Raw genomic sequence first — 6,326 nt, 5'->3', positions numbered from 1 at the left:
AGGCATGCTAATAAGCAACTAGTTAATAGTGAGAATTGGTCCCTATGCTAAAGTGTTACCATAATCTCCTGAGCAATGAAAAAGCAATGTCTGGGCAATTAAAAAATGTAATTTGAGGAATTAAAGAAGACTGGTAGCACATATTTGATTGCTTATGCATGAAAACACACACACACACACACACACACACACAAACCATGCTCTTTGTACAGTTTGTCCAAAGTTCTTTTTTAAGAATTAGAAATATACCTGTATATTTTTTTACAATGAAGGGGTAAACATTAAATACTGTTTAAAAACATGTTTTTCTTTTCAATGTACAGTGCATCCTGTCATCATCAGCTCCTGTTTCTGGTCTATGGGTGGCAGTGTCAGTGGACATGCCAAAGTAGACAACCAAAATATAGATCGAGGAAGCAACATGAAGAAGGTTTGCTGGTTACTGAAATAGTACTGGGTTTATGTCATGCAAGTTACCGTCTTAATCCCAAAAACCCCTGAGGGAACATCAGACGTGCCCAGGCACAAAAACACCAACCAGGAATAAGAAGCATATTGAGAAAAGCACACATTCAGAATGTGTGAGAGAGAGCGTTTGCATCTGTCATATTTTTTTTCATTTAATTCTTCCCCCGTTTCGTCCAAATTTTCCCTCGCTTCTTTTGAAGCAGGACCACTAAGTTATACCCTGCACATCCTCTCCTGGCTTTAGCAAATACCCCACAGTGGAAAAGAACACTACATTTACAGTAACTGTTTGCACATGCCTTCATTCGGCTCATATGACAACTAGCGGTGTAATTCCTTCGGTTAGGGAGGATATGAAAAAGATGCCCCTTTTCACTGACAAGTGTCTTGGGAAGCCACTGAGTCCAAAATGACAAAATTATATCTAAGGCAAGTCTTTGTGGTCTCATGTAGGCCTGTGTCTTTTTCAGTCGCTAAGTTGTTACTTGGACCATTTCTCGCACAGGATCTCATTCGCGGGTCAGAGACGGGGCCTTGTGGAACAGGGCTGGATCCCTCCAGGGGCTGCCAAGGTTCCACTCAGGCATCCCTGTTCATTTGTCATCCTCTTTATCTGGCTGTTATTACCCTAATGGATACCAGATGCCCTGGACCATGGCCATGGTAACTGAATTTGCAACATCCACAGAAAAAAAAAACAAAAAAAAACGAAGGATTGTAATTACATAATGCAGAATGTCACGGTGAAGAGGAGTGTGTGTTTGTCTATGGAGAGTTCGAAACTGATTCTTTCCATGAGAGGCTACAGTAACTAGGCCAGTCACATGCTTCCCTCCATGATCAGTAACCAGGGACATGTAGACACACCCACGCACTCTTTCCTAAGCATCAGATAGGCCAACATAAACATCTCCAATATTACATTCGAAATGTTCTCATGATGCTCTTTCTTAGATGCACACACGCAGGCAATAACCTGCTAATCGGAAATAGCAATTACAATGAGCAATTCGTCATTCAATATCTTGGCCTCGCAGCTTACGCCCAGATGTGTGCTAGAACTTAGAACTGACTAAGAAAAGATGTCCAAAAGTACCTAATTTGTCCAAAGCAATTATAAACACCTTGGGTTTTTTTCAAGCCGGACTGATGATGTGAAGGGGAGGGAGAGCAGTGAAGGAGAGCAACAGATGGGGGTGTTACCATCTTATGGGCTCGCCACTCTTACGGTGTTGATGGACCTGCAGTCCGAGGCCAAATGAAGCCAGTCTCCTAGGCTACAAGCATTGTTGTTTGTACAGTTTGTTCTCTGATGTCATCTCGCTGCTCCAGCCAGGCCTGTAAGCCTCATCACTGGTTCACTCCGCTCTGTTTAACCACTCGCACGCCCATACGTTGAACAGCTATCCCACATGAATTTCCACAAGCACAAATACTTGAACCCTCCATTACCTTTACACAGCAAACGTGCCCCAAAAACGCAAGGGCAATTGAATACCTCCACCACACCCTGAGGCGCTCACCTCCCGCTGATCTTGGGGACATGACATCAATTACAGAAGCCTGACATCAGCTGCTCCGGCCTTGGTAAAATAGCAGGGGCCCCTGCACCATGGCTGACCTTTTACGGCACATTTGGCTGATGGTTTGCATTACAGAAGTACATGCTCTGCAAGAAGGTAGGAGGGGAAGGACTCAGTAGAGAAAGGAAGTCTATCATATCCCAACTAAGAAAAATTCATGTGAATAAGCAGATAATAAATCTGCAAGTTTTACCATTGCAATTCAGTTCTCGAAACCAATTTCGAAATCACAGCAAAAACTAATCTTACTGCAAATAAAACGTTTACAGAGTGCAACAATCAGGTTCAGGAAGTTAAAATGCCATTAATTTTCTTCAAAGGAAAATAGATTTTTAATGATAACCTTTAAAGACAGACTTACTGTGAGCCACGGTTGTTGCATTATTTCAGCTTATGTTTCAAATCGGGGTGTCCATACATACTTGGTCCTGGAGAGCCACTGTCCTGCAGAGTTTAGCTCCAACTTGCATCAACACACCTCCCTGGAAGTTTTGTATGCCTAGTAAGACATTGATTAACTGGTTCAGGTGTGTTTAATTAGGGTTGGTGCAAAACTCTGCAGGGCAGTGGCCCTCCAGGAGCAGCATTGGACACCACTGTTTTAAAGGGGTCATGACATGAGAAATCAAATTTGCCTTGATATTTTGGCATATAAGAGGGCTTTGTACCATTAAAACATCCTGCAAGTTTTATAGCTTTAAATGTCCTCCTCATTATAAACAAAGCATTTATTTAATCAAGCTCCAAAAACGTCTCGTTTTGGATCTGAGGTGCAAGATGATGTCACCCGGACACAAACATTTGCATAACACTGATTCCAGAGCAAGACATTGACAAATAGTCATCTTCTCACCATAGCCCCCCGACCACTGGCGTTCAGTCACTTAACGACTTGATCTTGCTGAATATGAGTGTCGCGCCAAAAGCAAATAGAAATTGCAATCACTGCCGCTATCTTGTCTACACTGGATACAGTAGCCTATATAGATGCACATTCACTTTCTGACACCCGCATGAGTCTGTCAATAGGACAAATTGAGTGAAAGAACATTCGCTTTGACGCGTTTGGATTAAACAGCTCGTTCGCATCTTTGTACAGATATCAGAAGGATCCCAGCGTAAGGAAAAAAGTTGATCGTTTATTTTTAATGGCATCCCAGATTGCGTCAGAGGATTTTTCGGAGTATTTTGTTTTGTAAACGAGGCACAGTGTCATGGAGAGTTCACAAATAAACATTTGTTGAAAGATGAAGCGGTAGTAGATCTGACTGCAGCTGATTAAATAATCAGGTTTAACAGCGGAATCCCTGGTGAAAACTACATTACCCATGATGCTGTACAGAAAATTCCACCAATCAGAGTGCTGAGCTCCGCCCACTCCCATGAAGCACAGCAAATTATGTAATTGAGTCGAGTCTCCCCAAGCACTCTCAAAACACTAACATTTTAAAATATATATATTTTGCAATAAACTTAAAAACATGTTGTTTCTATAGATACAATCAACAACTTTAAATGGATGTGTTTCTCCATTTTCAATTTGATTTATGTCATTCACAATGGTTTGTGAAATTGTAGTTCTTTCCCTCATTAAAGCAGTTAAGTGCACAGACTTGCACCTTTGTCTTTTTGTCAGAAAAGGTGGGACTATCTAACCAAAGTAAGCAATACAACAGTAACTGAATAAAGTAAAGGTAAAGATAAAATACTGCATAGGATACACTGTATGAATTAAATATACAGTGATTGTAATTCACCCAGAACAGCATAACATCCCAACAATGCCCTATAAATCGTCCAGTCCAGCCTAGCACCCACAAAGCAGCAACCTAGCAACTTTCTAAAACTTCTAAAAACAACTAGCAACCATCAAGCACACCCTATCAATGACCCCTGGGATATCTCAATACCCATATTCACAATTTGCTGGCTTATTATGCACTTCAGACTTGATCATTTAAACTGAACAGATGTTTTAATGTCATAATTGCACTGCTGAATATATATATATATAAATATATATTTGTAGTGAAGGCCAGGCAATAAAACACAATAATACAAGTATTATGTGTACAGCAATTAGCCCCAATATTGGGGTTAACAGACGGAACTACTTTTGCTTTTGGAATGCATATGCACCTGCAAACGTACTGATGTGCACATTTCCATTTGAATAGCCCTGGCCCCTGATAATGAAAGCCTTTACATTTATATTCTGCATTCTTATGCTCCAAAGATTGACAAGCACACAAATGAAGTTTTCAGTGCTTTGTGTGAGTGAGTCTGTATGGAGTCTGCATGTATTCCATTCCCTCAGCCCTCCCCTTTTGTCTGAACTGTAAAACAGTGGCCTCTAATGGAGTAGGGGCCCCAGACCCTCTGGAGATCGTGACTCAGACTCCATCAATCAGAGGGGAGATGGGGAATTCTCACCTTATAACTCAAGGCTAGACAGAACAGTCTGCCGGGCCTCTCTTCCTGTAATGTAGTGTTTTTCGGACTGTCATGCTGTGCATACAAACTCTGAATATACTGTATTGATTCTTCAGCTAAAGTGACACGCTTAGAGAGTCAATGAGTGAAAAGCATGGAAAGGATTGCTGGGAGTTCTGTCAACATGGTTGTTGTTGACAAGAAGTAAATAGCAAACCTGTCTTACTCGTTCAGCAGTCTTTGTGAAAAGTGACATAGCATTGTTCATAAAGGTGGGAAAATACTGTTTTTTTAACAGGACCTAGCGACCTGAAACCTTTTACCTTTCAGAGAACTGTTTATTGTTCTTGTTTATTGTTCTATTGTAGAAACGTACATTTATTTAACATTTAACATTTCATTCTAACTTCATGCATACCTTTTTTAAATCAACGCTTGCATGTGGGTAAGTTTTAATAAAAAAAAAGCAACATTTTGAACAAAAACGCGATTTTATCAGCCTTTTGTTTAAAATGTTGCTTTTTTAAATGAAACTTACCCACATTCAAAGACTATGTCCGGATTGGATTCAGAATGATGATCAAAACATAGATGGAGTAGATCGCTTCCATCAACACCCCAAAGCTTGCAGAATCCTAAACATTTCTAAACTGGATCGACATTTCATTCAATAATTTTAGGCAATTTAGCTTTTTATGCTGTTTAATGTTTAATGATTGCATTATTTTGCATATGCATCTACTTACGTACTGTATCTTTTGATCCAGACATCTGGCACTCTTTCAGAAGATGTGCAATAGTGTAATAATTATACGGCCCCATATAACTGTGAAAACACAGAAAGCCAGAAAATTCTGTCATTGATGGGGTAAGAGTTAATTGACTATTAACTGACTATTAAGTCAATCACAGGGTGGAAGATGGCCTGGATGGGATCTCCGGACTTGTGCCAGGAAGTAACCACCAAGCAATCACCCTGAATACCCTAGCAACTAGAGGTTGACCGACAGTGGATTATACCGATACAGATAGCTAGGTTAGACCACACTGGCTGATACCAAATAAATCATGGTTTAATAAACCATACTTTGTAAATGAATAAAACATATTAATAATAAATATTATATTGATCATTAAAGTTAGTTCATAGTTTATTAACTAATGTTAACAGAAAAAAACTTTCAAATGTAAAAATGTATTAATAATAATAGATGTTGAAAAAAAAAAATATATATAAATAAAAAATAAGGCAGTCACACAAGGCAAAAGCACAGCGCTGTGTCTACAACGCACAGGCATCACACACACTGGACGCATCACATTCCACTTGAGTGGCGGTCTAAAGCAGTTGATTTAATTACAAAATGGGCAAAAGTTTACTTCAAGAATGAACAAAGTGGCATAGATGAGTTTGAAGTTCGGCATTTAAAAAAAAAAAAAACGATATTATAGCTATCAATTTAAAGCAAAGGTCTACTTTATTAGAGAGATTTGGGACAAATAAGTAATTTGTAATGTAATTTAATGGAAAACTATGTAAATGGCACTCTGTGGCTGGATTTTCTGTCGGATTTTCTGCATTTAAATGCGCAGCTGAAGTTTCCCGCTCTGTGAAGCGCGCAGCCTCACGTGTCAAAACAAACAACATGAGGTGTCAGTGATTTCCCTCTCTAGAGGTTGCTCTCGCACTGTATAATGACAGCGGTACATAAGGTCGACCTCTACTAGCAACCACCTAGAAACACCCCAGAAAACCCTAACAACACAGCAATGCGCTAACAACCACTTAGGACAACATAGCCAATGCATAAAAAAGCCTTGCAACCACATACACTTTTTTTA

General features: G+C 39.7%; 1 long non-coding RNA gene across 1 annotated transcript in view; it reads right to left on the bottom strand.

Moving 5' to 3' along the window:
• Nucleotides 1-5,543, bottom strand: part of LOC107699284 (uncharacterized) — an 11,883-nt gene extending 6,340 nt beyond the window's left edge. Inside the window, exon 1 of the long non-coding RNA XR_001635447.1 lies at nt 5,478-5,543. This is a non-coding gene — a long non-coding RNA (uncharacterized LOC107699284). The remainder of the gene's footprint in view (nt 1-5,477) is intronic.
• Nucleotides 5,544-6,326: the final 783 nt, after the last annotated feature.

The sequence above is a fragment of the Sinocyclocheilus anshuiensis genome, unplaced genomic scaffold (assembly GCF_001515605.1).
Source record: "Sinocyclocheilus anshuiensis isolate Anshui unplaced genomic scaffold, SAMN03320099.WGS_v1.1 scaffold450, whole genome shotgun sequence".
Taxonomy (NCBI): domain Eukaryota; kingdom Metazoa; phylum Chordata; class Actinopteri; order Cypriniformes; family Cyprinidae; genus Sinocyclocheilus; species Sinocyclocheilus anshuiensis.
This window is presented reverse-complemented; position numbering and strand designations above follow the sequence as displayed.